Genomic DNA, 21,545 nt, shown 5'->3' on the forward strand with positions numbered 1-21,545 from the left:
CTGGGATTCTGCAGCACAATCAGTACCTTTGTCAGTTCTATATAAATCACATTTTGACAACATGCTTTTACTCTTCGCTAATGCTTCATCAAACAAGACAGGCTGCAATACACCATCACCACCTTGCTCCTGGGGCACAAGCACACTCAGCTGTGTACCTTCAGCTTTGGCCAGTGGACTTAACCCCTTACCAACTGGGTTACACATATGGTAAACGGACTGCTCACACAAACTATCATTGCATAGTGTAGACCCAGTCTGTTCCACCAGAGCAAATTCAGTGCTGTCCTGGAAAATCTCTGGCTCAAGCGCATGGAGAGCCCCTGAGACTTCCATGGACAACCCTGTGACTCTGCGTCTGGTTGCCAAGGGAGACATCACTCTTTCCTCATTACTTTTGAACAAATGAGAATAAGTACATTTATCATCAGCAATACCTTTACCATCAGCATTCATAGACATAGCAGTGTTATAAGCTTTAACAGGCTGTTTTTGGTCAGTATACTCAGCACCCCGTGTACCGCTCAGCACACCACCCTTCCTCTCCAAAGGCATTATTTTTCCCATTAAGGCGGCTTCACAGTTATCCTGGGAAACCACGTGCCTCACCACTGCGGGCTCCTGGTAGGTTTCCCTGGGCATCTCTGTAGCACCAGTCACTAGGGAACCTGGCAGTGGCACACAAACTGTATTGGTCACCCCTAGGTCACCACTTCCAGCACTCTGGTGGATTACACCAGGCACACACAGAGTCCAGTCTTTTTTTGTTCTTAACTTTGCTGCAGGTTGAGCTTCAACCCGTGTCTCCCCACTACTCAGGGTAGCACAATGCAGCAAGTCCATTTTTACACCTTCTGCTGATCTCCCAGCCGGATATACTCCCACTTCACTGGAATCAGTCCCACAAACTGCAACAGTCTTACCATAATCTGTAGCAGGTAACTCTGTCTTCATTTGAGTACGTTGTCTCTCCTTTATCACACTTTTACTGGCCAACTCTCCCGGGTGGCCATGGAACGAAACTGCAGCAGCCACTTCTGACTCCTTAGCACCCCCTGCAAGCACAACAGGTACTTCCTCACTGTTGCCAGAGGTGACTGAAAACACGTTTGCACAAAAATCTGGGCTTGCGGACAAAGACTTCAGCCCAGTAACCACATCTCCAGGCATGTTCCATAACCTGGGACAAGAAAAAATTCCATGCCCCAGTTGACCACATTCCAGGCATGGTACATTTCTGCACATATCTTTAGTGGGACGCCGCTCCACATCTCCACTGTAGCTCCTCCTTCCAGTTAACACCCCATCTCTTGTTGCCAAGGGAGATGGCACTCTTCCAGCTGTACTTTGACTCTCCCAAATGCAGTGATTTTGCACTCCTTGAAGCATTGTTGCTTTCACCTTGCCACAATCCTCTGCAGGCAATACTTTTCTCATGTGGTGGTCTACAGCCTTGAAATTACCACTGTTGCTACGGGCAACCACATACTTCTCCAACTTCTGTTCAGCATGTTGATCACTCCTGGCACACAAATCAGGCTTCCCAAACATTGTTGTAGACTTTTGTATGGCCATGTCACTTTGTATTGGAGACAGAGACAATGGGCACATGGAGACATGACCCCACTCTCTGCACCACAAACAGCGCTCTTGCTTCAGAGCCTTAACAGGGCTTCCCCAATTGCATCCTCTTTCAAACTTAGGCTTCTGCACATTCATAGCTGGCCTGCTTGCACCAGCGTTGTCAGGGGCAACAATATGCACGTCCCCTTTAACTGGGGTTGGTGTAGCAAAAAACCGTCTGCAATACTCTCCAGCAGGCTCAAACCCTTGCTTCATCTTCGCAGTCTCTCCACCAGACTTTTGCGCCGTCCAGCAAAAAAATGTAACACTGTCACTTTAAAGCAAGTTGCTTTTCTCTTCGTGCAAGCTCTCCTCACCTGCACACACAGATTGTTCTGTCTCATGCACACAAACACAGTTCATATAACAGATGAACTCACTTTTTGCAGGGATCTCCAGGTCTGTCCGCATCCAAGCACCACTTGTAATATTGGGGGTTGTTTAACTCAAGTGTAGCACCCGCTAGCAAGACCAATCCAGACCAGAAACTCAATTTCAGGGCTTTTTTGACCCACTTTTATGAAAAAAATGAAAATGTCCATCAATAATTCCCACGCAGGGGTTTCAATTTCACTGCAGTAATAAACAAAAAAAAATACCAAGCCACCTGGCTCTATGGTCAGCAGTACTGCCGTTTAGGCTTTACTCTTCAGCCCTCTTGGCCATATAACAGAGATCACATACCAGGACGGTACCTCTTTTAATCTCCCTTACTGCTCAGCCCACAGCTTTGGGCCCTTCTGACTACACCATGCAGACATGCATGCTTCTCCCTTGCTTGCCTGGACTCCTCGGGAGGGTGGAGCCCAGAACCATGGTCAGGTGTCTAGAAATAGACCAACACACACCTGACCAGTCAGTGTGCTAGTGAATAGGGATGGCCGAACTGTTCGCCCGGCGGTCGGTTCGCGGCGAATTTCGGCTGTTCGCGGTCTGCCCGATCGGCAGACTATTGCCACTGTTCGCCCGGCGGACTTACGTGTTTACAGTGTAAAAGAACTTTGACCTATGATGACACATCCATCATGGGGTACAGGCCGGCCAATTGAGACATTACAGCACATGGACACATTCCCCCCAACTTATAAATAGACCCGATCCGGCGGCCATTTTACATTCTTTCTACTGTCCCTATAGAGCAGTGTTTCTCAATTCCAGTCCTCAAGGCTCCCCGACAGGTCATGTTTTCAGGCTCTCCATTATTTTGCACAGGTGATTTGATCAGTTTCACTGCTTTAATAATTACCACAGCCGTTTTAATCTGAGGGAAATCCTGAAAACATGACTTGTTGGGGCGCCTTGAGGACTGGAGTTGAGAAACACTGCTATAGAGAGAGGTTGCTGTGTGGAGCAGGGAGAGATTGCAGTGACACAAATCGCTAGCTATTAGGTCCGCAAAAGTTCTTTTAAGGACCGGTATGGTATAGGTGTTAGGTGTAGTTCAGGACATAGGTTTGAGGCACTGCTATTCAAGTCATTGTTGCAGCAGCCTGTCTTTTGTCAGTGCAGATAGGGACAGGACGCTGTGTGTAGCAGGGACAGTCAGTTTAATCAGTAGCTGTTACTATTAGGTCCACAAAGGTCCTTTTCAGGACTGGTATGGTAATAGGGTTGTACACGTATAATATTCTTTCTTCCAAATATAGAAAGAATATTATACTTGACTGCTGCCCTTCTGCTGCAGTAGTCCTTTATGAGTATAGGGACTGAGGTACAGTCTGCTAATCATTCACAACCTACTAGTTCCACAAAGGTTCTTATAAGGACTGGTAAGGTATAGCGTACTAGAGTATATAGGGTTGAGTGAGGTACAGTCTGCTAATCCTTAAGGACTGGTATAGGTCCACAATATATATAGGGTTGAGGTGCACTACTGCTGACTGCTGCCCTATTCTGCAGCAGTCCTTTATCAGTATAGGGACTGAGGTACAGTCTGCTAATCACAACCTATTAGTTCCACAAAGGTCCTTATAAGGACTGGTAAAGTATAGTGTACTACAGTATATAGGGTTGAGTGAGGTACAGTCTGCTAATCACAACCTACTAGTTCCACAAAGGTCCTTAAGGACTGGTATAGGTGTACTATTTGGTGTGCAGTATATAGTTGTGTAATACACGTATAAAATACTTGCACATACTTGACTTCCTCCTGAGGCTGCTTATTATGAGGGGCTCCCACCATCCCTGTGCTGTGCTGACTTCCTCCTGGGGCTGCTTATTATGAGGGGCTCCCACCATCCCTGTGCTATGCTGACTTACTCCTGGGGCTGTACCTCTGCTTTGCATATTATGAGGGGCTCCCACCATCCCTGTGCTATGCTCATTATGAGGGGCTCCCACCATCCCTGTGCTATGCTGACCTTCTCCTGGGGCTGTACCTCTGCTGTGCATATTATGAGGGGCTCCTACCATCCCTGTGCTATGCTCATTATGAGGGGCTCCCACCAACCCTGTGCTATGCTGACTTCCTCCTGGGGCTGTACCTCTGCTGTGCATATTATGAGGGGCTCCCACCATCCCTGTGCTATGCTCATTATGAGGGGCTCCCACCATCCCTGTGCTATGCTGACTTACTCCTGGGGCTGCTTACAGTGCAGGTGTCAGTGCTGTATATCACGGTGCTGGTGTCAGTGCTGTATATCACGGTGCTGGTGTCAGTGCTTTATGTCACGCTGCTGATGTCAGTGCTCTCTATCACGGTGCTGGTGTCAGATCACTCTATCACGGTGCAGGTGTCATTGCTGTATGTCACGCTGCTGATGTTAGTGCTCTCTATCACGGTGCTGGTGTCAGATCACTATATCACGGTGCAGGTGTCATTGCTGTATGTCACGCTGCTGATGTCAGTGTTCTCTATCACGGTGCTGGTGTCAGATCAGTCTATCACGGTACAGGTGTCATTGCTGTATGTCACGCTGCTGATGTCAGTGCTCTCTATCACGGTGCTGGTGTCAGATCACTCTATCACGGTGCAGGTGTCAGTGCTCTATATCACCCTGACCTTCCCTCTCCTCCATTGCCTTCATGCGCTCCACAGTCCTGAATTGTCACAATTTCACATATAAAAAAATAATTCTTGTAGTTGTCGATCCCAGATTCACCTCATACATGTGTTATGTCATTGGCCATGTGGTGGGACTATGTGTGCACAGCTAGTAATTATTTTGTGGCTGCAAATTTGACCTAAAGGTTTGTAAAGTTCGCCTCCCATTGAAGTCAATGGGGTCCGCCGCAAACGTTACGGTTCGCGAACTATCGGCCGCGTTCGCGTTTCGCGTTCGTGAAACGTCCCGTCGGAAGTTCGTCCATCACTAATAGGGATATACAATGTGATACTGACATATAATCACACAACATACATGATATACAATGTAATACTGACATATAATCACACAACTTACATGATATACAACGTAATACTGAGATATAATCACACAACATACATGATATACAATGTAACACTGACATATAATCACACAACATACATGATATACAATGTAACACTGACATATAATCACACAACATACATGATATACAATGTAATACTGAGATATAATCAGACAACATACATGATATACAATGTACCGTAATGCTGACATATAATCACACAACATACAAAATATACAATGTAACACTGACATATAATCACACAACATACAAAATATACAATGTAACACTGACATATAATCACACAACATACAGGATACACAATGTAATTCTGACATATAATCACACAACATACAGAGATATACAATGTAATACTGAGCTATAATCACACAACATACATGTATATACAATGTAATACTGAGCTATAATCACACAACATACAAGATATACAATGTAATACTGACATATAATCACACAACATACATGATATACAATGTAATACTGACATATAATCACACAACATACATGATATACAATGTAATACTGACATATAATCACACAACATACAGGATATACAATGTAATTCTGACATATAATCACACAACATACAGGATATACAATGTAATACTGACATATAATCACACAACATACATGATATACAATGTAATACTGACATATAATCACACAACATACATGATATACAATGTAATACTGACATATAATCACACAACATACATGATATACAATGTAATACTGAGCTATAATCACACAACATACATGTATATACAATGTAATACTGACATATAATCACACAACATACAGGTATATACAATGTAATACTGACATATAATCACACAACATACAGGATATACAATGTAATACATACATAATAGAAAAAAATATGTCCTTTAAGTGCACTATGGGAAGCGCTACATCAATGGAATCACGAGATTGCAGACAAGCCACTTCATTTGCAAGATTTTTACCTGCTTTGTGGCGCATTCCATTGCGCCAAACAACTTCCAGGCAGATGCTTTGCTCTTCGAGTTAAGATGTTATTTCCGGTTCCCTGTGCTAGAGGGAAACTGGAAGTGATGTCAGAAGCTCCGCAGAACGCACGGCCTGAGCGGAGCTGGTAAGTAAGGCTGAAAAATAGGTGAACTGCAAGCACCATGCTGGTGTCAGGGCTGGCTTAGCCCTTCCTTCTCTGGGCTGGCTGCTCAGCTGTCGGCTAATTGCCAGCTCTCATCTCTCTCCCAGTTATCAGCTGTTCCTGATGATGCTCTTCTGACCTGCCTATTTAAAGCTGTCCAGCTCACTTATTTTTTTTTATTTGTTTTGTGGTTGAACTGGATGGACTTGTGTCTTTTTTCAACCTGACTAACTATGTAACTATGTAACTTCACCTTTGCCTTAGCCTTGGTCACATCACAAGAAACCATCTCCTGCAGTTCTGTTTAACTACTTTCCGACCGCCGGCCCTCAAATGACATTTATCATTTATGCTCCTAGAACGCCTGAAGGTACTACTTCAATGTTCAGCCTCTCTATGTGACCAGGCTGTGTAAAAGTCCTACACATGTGGTATCGCCATACTTGGAAGGAGTAGCAGAATGTGTTTTGGGGTGTAATTTTTGCTATATACATGCTATGTGTTAGAAATATCTTATAAATTGACAACTTTGTGTAAAAAAAAAAAATGTGTTTTAATTTTTTTCCACATCTTCCAAAAACTTCTGGAAAAAAATGAACCATTCAAAAGACTCATTATGCCTCACAGATTATACGTTGGGGTGTTTGCTTTCCAAAATTGGGTCATTTTATGGGAAATTTCATTGTCCTGGTACTCCAGGCCCTTCAAAAGCGTGGAATAAAAGGATGGAAACCTGGTCCCCAACCAGGTCCCCACAAAGGACATGTGGGCAATGTGGACTATCACGGTACAGTAAAATAATTAAATAGAGAATCAATAACAAGTATACAGTTAAAAAGAGATTTAATAATACAAAAATAATAATCAATTACACATGACAATAATTCATAGGGACAGTTCATCACAGAATACAGCTCAACTAGTTTTGCGGATCATAGCCGCTTCATCAGGAAAGTATCTGCGGATCAATAAATAAAAAAACAATATAAAACCATAAGACAAGAAGAAAAATTATATCATGGTGTTTAAACAAATAATAAATCCATGAGGGGGGAAAAAGGGGGGCAGAACTATTATTTTTTTTATTATTTGTTTTTATTATTTGTTTAAACACCATGATATAATTTTTCTTTTTCTATTTACCTTTTTATTTGTTATTAATAAACAAGTGTGATTTAATTGTACTTCTGTCTCAGTCTGATTCATGGTTTCTGACAGCTTGATGCTCACAGTCCACTCAGCTGTGTTAGGAAAGCGACTGACGATTCGCTTTCCTAACACTGAACCGCCTCTCCGCCAATCAGGTGCTCTGTTACCTGTCACCTGATTGGCTGAAACAACAGCGCCACTATTGGATGCCTATCACGAGGCAAAAGACACATGAAGGACCCCGCTCGTCACCATCACCCGCTGCCCCACAGACACAGGGTAAGTTCCGGGAAGATGGCGAGTGGGTGGGGGGCACACTGGTAGCATTTGATGGGCACACTGGCAGTGTTTGATGGGCACACTGGCAGCATATGATGGGCAGTTGGGCACGCTGGCAGTGTTTCATGGGCAGTTGGGCACAGTGGCAGCGTTTGATGGGCACACTGGCAGTGTTTGATGGGCACACTGGCAGCATATGATGGGCAGTTGGGCACACTGGCAGCATTTCATGGGCAGTTGGGCACAGTGGCAGCGTTTGATGGGCACACTGGCAGTGTTTGATGGGCACACTGGCAGCATATGATGGGCAGTTGGGCACACTGGCAGCATTTCATGGGCAGTTGGGCACAGTGGCAGCGTTTGATGGACACACTGGCAGCATGTGATGGGCAGTTGGGCACACTGGTAGCATATGATAGGCACAGTAGCGGCGTTTGGCACAGTATCTGAGTTTGATAGCACAGTGACTGCAATTGATGTTTTTTTCTTTTTTGTTTTCAGTTTGTTTGCGATCCCACCACTGCTTCTGAGATATTCAGTATCTTTTCTCTGATGATTTCGTCCAACCGCCACTCCAAATCACTCTCAAAGTCCGGGTCCCCTGACAGCTTCACATATAACAGTCCCAGGCCGCCGTAGCCAAAGCCTTCCATTGGGCTGTCATCTGCTATCTAGGGATATGCTTGGGATACATGCCACCGGGGGGCTCTGTAACTCTCATCCAGCTTCATCTACCCAGACCGGCCTGCTTAATTCAGCTGTCTGCTCCTTGTGCGGTTTTCTCCCAAAAACATCCCCCGCAATCCATACTGTGACCTGGTATCTGTACCTCTCCTCTCCTCCTCCTCTCCTCTCATCTCCTCTCCTGCTATTGGACCTTGGATCCAGGAGTAGGATCCAGGATGTCCCAGGCTGCAGGAAGCTTCCACCAATGTAATGGAACCCAATCCCAACAAGGACATCCCCCTATATAACCCCTCCCACTCCCAGCAGGGACATTCCCCTATATAACCCCTCCCACTCCCAGCAGGGACATTCCCCTATATACCCCCTCCCACTCCCAGCAGGCACATCCCACTATATAACCCCTCCCACTCCCAGCAGGCACATCCCACTATATAACCCCTCCCACTCCCAGCAGGGACATCCCACTATATATATATTTTTTTCAATAAATGTTTATTTTCAGATATACATTAAATCCCAGCTATCAGATATACAGTGAAACAGAAGCTGTTAATACAATTAATAAGTCGTACAATAAACATTTATTGCAGAAATATAATAACAAGTTCAGAACACGGCCAACTGAGCCTCTTACTAGGTCACTTCTGCAATGGCGGTGCAGGTGAAGTTCCGACCCAGTAAAGTCTGCCTCTGGTAAAGGGGGAATACAATAATTAACAAGGGTAATAACTGAGGATCATTAAGCATCTCCGTGTGAGGGAGAAGGGGTGGGGGTCCAGTTGGGGTAATGTTATTTACCGATCAAAGCCACCCTTGAACCCATTCACCCCTAAACAGTTCTAACTGTGAATGGGTGGGGACCATGTGTAGTAATGAATCTGCTTTAAACCTATTCGGTATCCATATGTTTGAGGGAAAGCTCTGTAATAGTAATGTGTTATCTAGGAGGGGGGGTGGGTAAGGAATCCAGAAACCGTTAGGGTGTGTGCTCCTGCTGGAACAGTGAAGGAGGTATGTTGGTACCAAGTTGAGAGGGTGTGCCTGAGTAGGATCGGTACGGATCAATTGGGTAAGAGGATGGGTATGGACGGAGGGAGGACATGATAAGCCAGACACTATGATGCTTCAGAGACAGATCAATATCTATCATGGCTGAGCGGTTGGGTCACCGGGCGGAATGATCTGCGTCGAGTCTCGTAACCAGCAAGCCCATGTTGTACTAAATTTTGTCAGATTATCTTTTGCTTGGTAAATTCGTTTTTCCATCTCGGCCATTCTATCGACTCTTTTGAACCATTCAGCCACTGTGGGTGGTGTGGAGCTCCTCCAGTGAACCGGAACACAGAGATTGGCTACATTGATAAGGTGTAGGGTAAGGGATTTTTTTGTAGCAGGAGAGGGGAATGGAGGTGTGATGGAGCATATATTGGGCCGGAGTGAAATCTGGGGCGTAAGATGTAATTTGGGTGATAAGACGGTGAATTTCCATCCAGTACGGTAGGATAAGAGGACACTCCCACCAGATATGAATGAGGGTGCCATGCGCTGCTTTGCAATGCCAGCATGTCGGGGGGACCGAGGGGTGCATTTGGTGGATCTTATCCGGTGTCCTATACCAGTTGGTGAATATTTTGTATCTGTTTTCCTGGGTGGATACATTAATGGAGCCCTTATGAATATGATTGTGTATACGTTCCCATTCAGTGGAAGTTAAATCTATGGACAAATCTGATTCCCAACAACGGATAAGCTTATTGTCTTTAACTTTGCGAGTGGAAAATAAGAGCGCATAGACAGTTGAGATCACGTGACATTGGGGTTCCTTACTATCACATAGCAATTCAAAGGGTGTGCGCTCTCGGTACCATAGTGAGGTGGATTTGGTGTCAGCGAAAAAGTGTCTTATTTGTAGGTACTTGTAAAGGGGGATGATGTAATCAGTGAGTTTGGCTGCCATGGCTTGGTGGGGGAGGAGTCCACCATTTTGGAAGAAGTGGTATGCCCTGATGGGGGCTGTGCATGATTCCCTGTGCAGATCTCTTAAGGCAAGACTCGGCAGGAAATCAGGATTACAGACCAAAGGGGTCTTGGGTGAGGTGTGAAATCAAGTGCTTTGCCAGCTAATTTAAGGTGGAACAAATTGGCTCCAATAAAGGGATGTGTCACCAAATCTCTAGGAATGGAGTTGTGATTAATCCAGGGTAGATGTGACAGCAGGGATTTAGCGAAAGAGTCCTCAAGTGTGATCCAGGCTTTTTTTGGAGCGATGCAAATGCCAATCTGCAATCCTAGTTAAATTACATGCCCAGTGGTTACTTTTGAATGTCAAAGAGGCCAAGGCCCCCTAGTAGTTTGGGGAGTACCAGTCTAACCCAGCTTAGTCTGGGGGTCTTGGATGCCTTTATGGGGATTGCCTGGAAAAGGTAAAGAAGTCTGGGCAATACATTCATTTTTAATATGGCTGTCCTACCCAACCAGGAGAATGTGCCGAAATGCCATTTATATAAATCAGCGTGTATGTTTTGAAGCGCGGGTTGGAAGTTTCTCATGTAGAGATCCTGTAAGTTAGTAGGTATTTTGATGCCCAGGTATGTAATGTCCTGTGATTCCCATGTAAAGGGGAAGTTCTGCTTGCATTGGGTGACCAGTGTGGCTGGTAGAGTGATGTTCAGTGATTTCAATTTTGTAAAGTTAATTTGAAGGTTTGACAAGGTTTTGAATAATGAGAAATCCTTAAGAAAATTGGGGATAGTGACGATAGGGTCCGTAAGGAAGAGCAAAACGTCACCCGCATAGGCTGCTAATTTATAGTGACTATCACCAATGTTAATGCCTTTGACATCCGGGTTGTCTCTTAACCGGTTCACGACCAGCGCACGCCGATGTACGTCGGCAGAATGGCATGGGCAGGCATATTGGCGTACAGGTACGTCCAATCTTCAATGCCGCCCTACCATTGCGAGCGCACCGGTCGGGACCCCTGTGAGTCCAGTCGCGGGTCCCGAGGATTTGATCGCCGGCGCTGTCTCACTGGACGGCCAAATGGAGAAATGCCGTTGTAAACAGCATTTCTCCATTCTGCCTAGCAACTAGTGACGCTGATCTCTGCTCCATGTGATTGGAGCAGAGATCAGTGTTAACTAAATGAAAGCCCAACCCCCACAGTTAGTAACACACCCCTAGGAACACTTAACCCCTACACTGCCACCCACTGGTTAACCCCTACACTGCCAGTGTCATTTACACAGGAATCACTGCATTTATATAGCAGTGATTGTTGTATAACTGATAATGGTCCTAAAAATGTGTCAAAAATGTCCGATGTGTCCGCCATAATGTTGCAGTCACAATAAAAATCGCTGATCGCCGCCATTACTAGTAAAAAAAAAATAATAAAAAATTATTAATAAAAATGCCATAAATCTATCCCCTATTTTGTAAACGCTATAACTTTTGCGCAAACCAATCAATAATCGCTTATTGCGATTTTTATTACCAAAAATATGTAGAAGAATACGTATCGGCCTAAACTGAGGAAAAAAACATTTTTTTTATATATTTTTGGGGGATATTTATTATAACAAAAAGTAAAAAATTATGCGTTTTTTTCAAAATTGCCACTCTATTTTTGTTTATAGCGCAAACAATAAAAACCGCAGGGGTGATCAAATACCACCAAAAGAAAGCTCTATTTGTGGTAAAAAAAGGACATCAATTTTGTTTGGGAGCCACGTTGCACGACCGCGCAATTGTCAGTTAAAGCGACGCAGTGCCGAATCGCAAAAAGTGGTCTGGTCTTTGACCAACAAAATGGTACGGTCTTTAAGTGGTTAATCTGTGGAGCATTGGTTCCATAGTAAGGATGAATATGAGCGGGGATAGGGGGCATCCCTGACGGATTCCATTTGAGACAGAGAAGGCGATTGGCAGGCGGCCATTGTTCCTAAGTTTAGCTGTAGGTGCCGAGTATAGTGCCAGGATCATTTGGAGCAGTTGCGATGGGAAACCCATTACTCTTAAAGTCGCTTCCATATAGTCCCAAGCAACCCTGTCAAATGCCTTCTCTGCGTCCAAAGACAGGAAAAAACCTTGTGTGGATGCTTTGGAGACCCAGTGATGGATATTTAGTGCCTTGGTAGTATTGTCCCTGGCCTCCCTGCCAGGGACAAAACCTACTTGATTGAGAGAGATCAATTTGGGTAACAGAGGGAGAATGCGGTTTGCTAACACTTTGGTGTAGAGCTTTAGGCCTAGGTTCAGGAGTGAAATCGGGTAGTTAGAGACCAATGAGAGGTCTTTGCCTTGCTTGGGGATGAGAGTGACGTGTGCTTCAAAGATGTCCCTCATCGTATTAGAGGTTGGTGATAGATTATTGAAGGCCTTGGTGAGGTGGGGAATGAGGGTGTCTGGGAAGGAATTATAATAGCTAACTGTCATGCCATCGGGGCCAGGGCTTTTGCCCGGTTTAATTTGTTTTAATGCAGTTAGAATTTCTTCTCCTGAGAGTGGGCGATCAAGGTCCGAGGATTCATCAGGAGAGAGGGGGGAGGGACTGTGCAAGAAAGTCTGTAATGGCTGTCATTCGGTCTGAGGTGGCTGCAGGGGGGAGCGTGGTGCGGAGGTTGTATTGTTTGGAGAAGTACTAAACAAAATGGTCAGAGATGTCTTCAGTTGTAACAAGGGTGTCGCCGAGGGGGGGTTGTAATTTTGTGAAAGGTATGGGCCGCTTTCTTAGCTTTAAGCGCTCTGGCTAAAAGTTTACCCGACTTGTTGCTGGATTCGTAGAATAGTTTTTGGGTAATGGCATAATTACGTTTCAGTGTGTGATTGAGTTCTTCTAGGAGTTCTTCTCTGACCTGAGTCAGTTCCGTCAATGAGGAGGCTGCTAGCGATGCTTTGTGCGCTTGTTCAAGTGTTAGTAAGCGATCGGTCAGCTCATTAATGCGTGCTTTTCTACGTTTTTTTCGTTGGGCTGCAAGGGAGATAAATTTTCCCCTTATGACGCATTTATGTGCTGCCCAAATGGAGATGGCAGAGGGTCGTCCATTGTATTTTCTGCAAAGTATTGGGTAAGGCTTGTGGTAATTTGTTGTATATGGTCTAGGTCGGTCAGTAGAGAATTATCAAGTCGCCATATATTGGATCTACCAAGGGTCTTCGGGAGAGTTATAGATATGGGGTTGTGGTCAGAAAGTACTCAATTCAATTGTAGCTTTTGAGAGGTGTGTGAGATCATTTTGGGATAAGAAAAAGTGGTCTATTCTGGAGTATTTGTTATGAGGGGCAGAAAAGAAGGTAAAGTCCTTAGTGTTGGGGTGCAATGTGCTCCAGGCATCATGAAGTAACAGGTTGCTGAGTTGCAATTTATTAGCTCGTAGGGCTCTGTAGGTTAGGGATGATGTACCATTGGATATGTCAAGGGAGGGATTCAGAGCGACGTTGAAGTCGCCTCCTACTATCAGGGTACCCGACTGAAAGCTGAAAAGTTGTTGGAAGGTGTCTCTAAAAAAGACCACTTGTTGCGAGTTTGGTGCGTAAATGTTAGCGCTTGTGACAGGCCTGTGGTGCAGAGTGCCTTTGATGAATAGGAATCTCCCTTGGGAGTCTCTTTGGACTTCCGTCACCTGCAGGGGGCATTGTTTAGAAATTAATATTGAGACTCCTATGGATTTAGCCTCAGTGTTAGAAGCGTGGTATACCTGTGGAAATTGGTGATTATAAAGTTTAGGGATGCTATCCGTTCTGAAGTGCGTTTCCTGTATAAGTGCTACATGTATTTTCGATCGTTGTATAGAACAGTTTAGACCTTTTCTCTGGGATGTTAAGGCCTTGTATATTGAATGAGCAGAGTTTGAGTGTCTGTAGGTGCTTATGTGGGTGAGGCAGTGAGGCCCGGGGGACTGTGTCATCCACCATAAGTACAAGTGAAGGGAGAGGGATGACCTAGGTGATCAGGATGTGGGTCTGTTCGGTGTATGGCAGGCTTTAGTGCAATATTAAGGTAACTGGGGTTAAACTGATGAGGTTTGGGGGTGACTTGCACCCCTACCTCTAAACTGTACAGTATTGGTACCCTGAGGGGTGTGACAGCACCGTGACTCACAACTGTGTGGGGGTTGGTAATCACCAAGCAGTGAAGGAGGTCTATAGGTAAAGGAAGGAATGGTATAGTCTGCAACATTCCCACTATATACCCCCTCCCACTTCCAGCAGGGACATCCCACTATATAACCCCTCCCACTCCCAACAAGGACATCCCCCTATATACCCCCTCCCTCTCCCAGCAGGGACAGCCCCCTATATACCCCCTCCCAACAGGGACATGCCCCTATATACCCCCTCCCACTCCCAGCAGGAACAACACTGAGGTCTTCTCCTCCCTCTCCACAGCAGTCATGGTCATGAGTCTGGGAACATCTTCTCACAAAGTATGGCAGATCAGAAGGAGACGGGTCAGGCAGACTTACTAGCCCACACTCAGCACTCAGCTCCAACAGGGGCCAGAGTAGCATTTACTCTGACATTTGCCCCCAGTTTGACTCCCTGCCTGTCTCTGACCATTCTGCTGGCCAGTCCACCATCCAAGCTTCCTCCTTCCTGTACATAGAGAAATCTTCTGCCACATTATCACATTTCATGGGCAGAATCTCAGGACTAAATGAGGCCAGGGAAAATAAGGGGTCACGTCTGTGCCTCTTTGATCTCCCCTTAGGAGGCCCCCCCTGTCCTCAACGGGAAAATAAATTTACTTCTCCAAAATGATTCACTTAATATACATAATAGTATCTTAATGAGGATTTTATATGAGTGGGCAGTTGCTTTGATAGATCATGCCTAAACAAGATCCTCATGACATCCATGGAGGATATACCCCTGTTTAGGGACCTGGTAGACAGGAGGTTAGAGGCCATCGGTAAGACCCTATTCCTCAGTGGGACCTGCCATGCAGTCTATGTGTGCTTTTATTGTGGTCTACCGAACCATTGCTGTTGGGACTAACTTTATAGCCTGAAATCCTAGCTCCATTCTAGTAGATGCCTTAGTCCACAAGGCCCATTTCACATGGGGCGGAGTGCACCTGCTCAGTAGGGAATCTGTGATCCCTGCTGAGCAGGCGAAATGCTTGTCCTCGTTCGCTCCTCTTTTTCAGAGCCCTGTGTCCTCTATGGAAAGTCGGATGTAAACGGACTGTGTGTCCCTTTACACCTGGCAACCATCTGATCCGATCCGCTAGATGGATGGGGATCCCGATCCGTCTGTTTTTAGAGGATATGATTGGATGTTGTGTTGCATTTGATATAAATAATTTTATTTCTCAGACTATGCTGTATTCTGTTTAGTACTCTTTATGCAGAAACAGAAATCAGGTTACTGTTGAGGTTGTTTGAGGATACTTGGTAACAATTACACAGGCGGTTCTCAAACAATGGGAACTTACAGTTGGATCAATCTATTGTTTTGTAACCACCGTCGCCAATAGCTTGACAACCTGAAACTTCCCAAATAAAAGCCAATGACAGAGGCTGATAGAAAGGACTCCATCATGCCTTAGAACCAGGGAAGGTCTGTGCCAGCCATAAGAAGATACCTGAAGACGCTTTCGCCTGATCTCCAGCAACTGCTTATAGAAGCCTGGGTCCTCATTGCTATGTAGATCATGAACCCACTCTAACCGGAGTTAAGTGACTTTTAGGTGTATCTTCAGGGTTTACAGACCATAGTTTCTGCTTATTTGCTAGGCATTTTGCATGTACATTATATCCATCAGTCTTGTATTCATATTATTGTAATAGTTTTATATGTAAAGCCTTTTTGCTTAGTAAAAGCACATTTACACACTGCAGAGGTCTCAGCTTTCTTGCGTATATACCGCAAAGTAACTTTACTAGATAGGTGCAAGCAAAACAGATGTCAGCTGGTGTCATTGGACACATATCCGTTAACACCCGCAGCTCCATAAAGGGCAATGGATGGTCTGATCATGTCCGCCTAAAAAATATGATAGCAGACCCCATTGGTTCATCCCTGTGAAAGGGGCCTTAGGCAGTTGACTATGTGCACTAAATGACTGGAAAAATCTAAAAGACTTTTCCTCTACACACACAAGATAACTGTGCTTTGTGTGATGATTGGTCAGATCCTGGCAAGGTATTTATTCCACAAAGCTCTGGTTATGTCCTATGGGAAAGGAATTTATGGATCCTGCAATTTCTGTTCATAACAAGCAACTCACTGTACCTGTTGAGAATCTTTAATCCTTTAAGGATTCAGTCGACATGAAACTTCTGTTCACGTTGGTCCTGCCTTACAGGCAGCTAGGTCCATTAGCGAGTTGGCAGCTAACAGGACTGAACCAACGAATAGAGAAATTATCCTGTATTTGAGGATCCTATTCTCCTGGAACAATTGCAGCTCATGCCCTTGGCACTTTTTTTATTTTGTTGATGCTCTACAGCAGGGGTGTCAAACTCAATTACATTGTAGGCCACATGAGCATTTTGGTTGCCCTCAAGGGGCCGGTTGTATCTGTAAGACTGGATGTCCAGAGCACCCCATCCCCCTTGCATCAGATGTCAAGCGCCCTCACTCCATCAAAAATCAAGAGTTCCCTCCCTTATGTTGCAGTGCACCCCCCCCCCCCCCTTACCTTGTACTATGGGAGGTTGTTGTACTAATGATGCAATGTTCTAACTGGGGGACTGCCCTTCTTCACCCCCTGCCAGAACACAACGGTCTCACCGGATGCCGATCGTCAGATGTTTTTTAGCCCGTGTGTACCAGGCATTAGTCAGCCTCAGGCACAAGGCACCTTTTCTCATTTCCAGAGGAGGAAATGCTCAAAGAGTTTTACTCAAACCCTTTACCAGTTGGCAAATTGAATGGGGGCATTGGTATCTAAAACCTCTAAACAAATATCTTCTGGTACCTAAGTTGTGCATACAGTCTGCAAGAGCTGCCATCTCTCCTCTCCAATATGGGGCATTTCTGCCATCGGTGGACAGGAACCCTTGCCACGTAACTGAGGGGCTGTCCCATTGTCCAATCACCTTAAGATAGTTGCATATAACTAATGGTCAGTAAATACATCTCCAGTGTCCTGTACTCCAAAAGATGGAATTTACAGGTACATCAAAATGTCAGTTTTTTGCAGGCCACTCCATGTCATTAGGACCTTCCATGTGTACAACAGTCTGAGCGGTGAAGACCAGGAAGATGGCCACCTGGCATGGTGTATAGTGGCAAAAACAATCAGAAATTTTATCTTCCAATTGATATATGTACTTACAGTTGGTACAGCTCTCCAGTCTAGTTCTCCCATCATGCAGACACACCTAATAATAAAACACAACACATGAATATGAAATTGTAACACACAACCCTTAAAAATGTGACACTCAGCAAAGATTGTCTTCTTCTAGAATCCATGTGACCCCATTACTGCTTCTGTCTTCTGCTGGAATCCTTGTGACCCCTGGGAACTCAGCTCCTGCCTTCTTAGTCATCTAGGGGGTCTTCCTTACATACCCCCTCTTTATTTTTGTTGTCTTTGATGAGTGTCTGATACTCCTCCACATCCTGCAGTTTCTCATAGTTCTGCCCAGCCATACCCATGATGTTATGGCGTAGTCTCCTAGTTGTCATTGCCCATATATATGGCCATGTGGCTACATTGGGTCAGTAACGTCATGCTAATTTTGGCCCTTTGTTTACATGGTCAGTGATCCTGATGATGTCACTTATTGCTAAGGGCACAGCTGACGTTGGGTTCTTTTGCAACTATCATTAGGAAGCTGCCGCAGATTGTTGCAGTAGAAATACTGTTACTATATGTTGTTTGTAATGGGGTAAAAAGAGCCAGAACTGTATATAAGGAGCCGAGGGTTAGGGTTATCTGGGTCATCCCTCCGGTGTATATATATATATATTGAGGGTGGGGCGAGTCAGAGGTGTATATACAGTGCCTTGCAAAAGTATTCGGCCCCCTTGAACTTTTCAACCTTTTGCCACATTTCAGGCTTCAAACATAAAGATATAAAAATTTTATCACCAACAAGTTGGACACAATTGTGAAGTGGAATGAAATCTATTGGATTTTTGAAACTTTTTTAACTAATAAAAAAAAGAAAAGTGGGGCGTGCAAAATGATTCGGCCCCCTTGCGTTAATACTTTGTAGAGCCCCCTTTTGCTGCGATTACAGCTGCAAGTCGCTTGGGGTATGTCTCTATCAGTTTTGCACATCGAGAGACTGAAATTCTTGCCCATTCTTCCTTGCAAAACAGCTGGAGCTCAGTGAGGTTGGATGGAGAGCGTTTGTGAACAGCAGTTTTCAGCTCTTTCCACAGATTCTCGATTGGATTCAGGTCTGGACTTTGACTTGGCCATTCTAACACCTGGATACGTTTATTTGTGAACCATTCCTTTGTAGATTTTGCTGTATGTTTGGGATCATTGTCTTGTTGGAAGATAAATCTCCGTCCCAGTTTCAGGTCTTTTGCAGACTCCAGCAGGTTTTCATCCAGAATGGTCCTGTATTTGGCTGCATCCATCTTCCCCTCAATTTTAACCATCTTCCCTGTCCCTGCTGAAGAAAAGCAGGCCCAAACCATGATGCTGCCACCACCATGTGTGACAGTGGGGATGGTGTGTTGAGGGTAATGAGCTGTGTTGCTTTTACGCCAAACTAATCGTTTTGCATTGTGGGCAAAAAGTTGGATTTTGGTTTCATCTGACCAGAGCACCTTCTTCCACATGTTTGGTGTGTCTCCCAGGTGGCTTGTGGCAAACTTTAGACGAGACTTTTTATGGATATCTTTGAGAAATGGCTTTCTTCTTGCCACTCTTCCATAAAGGGCAGATTTGTGCAGTGTACGACTGATTGTTGTCCTATGGACAGACTCTCCCACCTCAGCTGTAGTTCTCTGCAGTTCATCCAGAGTGATCATGGGCCTCTTGGCTGCATCTCTGATCAGTCTTCTCCTTGTCTGAGCTGAAAGTTTAGAGGGACGGCCAGGTCTTGGTAGATTTGCAGTGGTCTGATACTCCTTCCATTTCAAAATGATCGCTTGCACAGTGCTCCTTGGGATGTTTAAAGCTTGGGAAATCTTTTTGTATCCAAATCCGGCTTTAAACTTCTCCACAACAGTATTACAGACCTGCCTGGTGTGTTCCTTGGTCTTCGTGATGCTCTCTGCGTTTTCAACAGAACCCTGAGACTATCACAGAGCAGGTGCATTTATACAGAGACTTGATTACACACAGGTGGATTCTATTTATCACCATCAGTCATTTAGGACAACATTGGATCATTCAGAGATCCTCGCTGAACTTCTGGAGTGAGTTTGCTGCACTGAAAGTAAAGGGGCCGAATAATTTTGCACGCACCACTTTTCAGTTTTTGATTTGCTAAAAAAGTTTAAATTATCCAATAGATTTCGTTCCACTTCACAATTGTGTCCCACTTGTTGGTGATTCTTCACAAAAAATAAAAATGTTATATCTTTATGTTTGAAGCCTGAAATGTGGCAAAAGGTTGAAAAGTTCAAGGGGGCCAAATACTTTCGCAAGGCACTGTATGTATATATTGGGGGTGGGGTGAGTTGGATCTTTATATAAGAAGCAGAGGGTTCTCAAACATGAAGCGTGATTTGTACATAGGTACTAACTGTCCCTAATTTGAAACAAAGTCACTCTGTCCCTCTTTCCTCCTCATTGGTCCCTTATGCTGGTCGGATCGATATTGTTGTATAGAAAATGTACTATGTATAAGCCTTTCATCCCATTTCTAAATTGCTGAATTTGTAAATTTCCAAAGCCAATATAAAGGAATCGTAATGGGAAAAAAGCACTTGTGGGTTTGACTAATAATTTTTTTAGTATAACTCTCCTTTAAATTTTTCTGCCCGCCCATCATTCTGGGACAGCATCATATGACAGTGCCCCAGAACGGCCACTCTCATGTGCCCGCGGGGGGCCCGCATTGCGGCGATCACAGTCGCGCTGTGTTTCTAAGGCGTGACCCCGATCTTGGTAAAGAGCCGATGAGTCCAATTGCAGCACATGGTCACATGTAAACAAAGAAAGGCTTTCCTCGCCTCACACTGACAGAGCCGATCTGTACTGGTGATCAGGGTACTAATCATAAGTGCAACCAGAACAGTGACACCAATCAGTGCCCATCAGTGACACCAATCATTGCCTATCTGTGACACCAATCATTGTCCATCAGTGACACCAATCATTGCCCATCAGTGACACAAATCAGTGCCCATCAGTGACACCAATCAGTGCCGCCCAACAGTGTGGCATGTTAGTGCCGACCTCATAAGTGCCTATCGGTGAATGAGAAAAATTACTTATTTACAGAATTTACCAGGTTTAGGATAGTAAGCATTTACTATGAGTTCTCCATCTGTTGCTCTAAAGTAGGACTGAAACGTTTAGATTGTGTGTGGTCTGTTACCTGTCTGTGATTCCCGAGATTCTGCAGAGTAAGAAGCAGTCTGATTGGTCCTTTCTAGATCAGAGTCCTCAGACAAATAGAATGTTCTATAGAATATTCTGAATTCTTCTCTCCTGAGAACCCTGCAGACTCCATGCATCCCCTCTCTGCACCCCTCCTCCAATCCTGTCCCGTTAAACCTCTATCCTGGAAATATTTCCTGATCATGTGACCCAGTCACCTGATCTCATCTCCTCTTACACTCCACATGCCTCTTGTATCTGCACAATGCTGCCAGAATTTTCTCCCTGGAAATAAATAGCATGACATTCACATTCAGCAACGTATGTCACATACTTCACGTCCCGGTGTCACCGTACTGGGGGGATCACCTAAGTTTGTCCTGGATGTCACCGTACTGGGGGATCTCCTAACTAGAACTGCGGTCAGTTCACTGCGAATTTTGGCGGACTTCTGGCGCTGTTCGCGCGGCGGACATATGTGTTTACATTGTGAAGAACTTTGACCCATGACACATCCATCATGGGGTACAGGACAGCCAATTGAGACATTTCAGCACATGGACAATTGAACATACCCCCTACCTTATAAATAGACCTGATCTGGTGGCCATTTTACATTCTGTCTTTTGTCAGTGTAGGGACAGGACGCTGTGTGCAGCAGGGACAGTCAGTTTAATCACTAGCTATTACTATTAGGTCCACAAAGGTCCTTTTAAGGACTGGTATAGGTGTACAGTATATAGGGTTATAATACACTTATAATATACTTTCTTTCAAATATAGAATGTATATTATGGTGCACTG

At 44.7% G+C, this 21,545-nt stretch overlaps 1 protein-coding gene across 1 annotated transcript in view; it reads right to left on the bottom strand.

The window, feature by feature from the left end:
* Positions 1-20,938, bottom strand: part of ARSG (arylsulfatase G) — a 79,817-nt gene extending 58,879 nt beyond the window's left edge. The window contains exons 1-2 of the mRNA XM_077474727.1: positions 20,740-20,938; positions 17,565-17,610 (exon numbers count right to left, since the gene is read on the bottom strand). The gene's annotated coding sequence lies outside the window, so the exon portion shown is untranslated. The remainder of the gene's footprint in view (positions 1-17,564; positions 17,611-20,739) is intronic.
* Between the last annotated feature and the right edge of the window lie 607 nt (positions 20,939-21,545).

The sequence above is a fragment of the Lithobates pipiens genome, unplaced genomic scaffold, assembly GCF_037356315.1.
Source record: "Lithobates pipiens isolate NorthernLeopardFrog02 unplaced genomic scaffold, aLitPip1_a1.2 Scaffold_124, whole genome shotgun sequence".
NCBI lineage: Eukaryota > Metazoa > Chordata > Amphibia > Anura > Ranidae > Lithobates > Lithobates pipiens.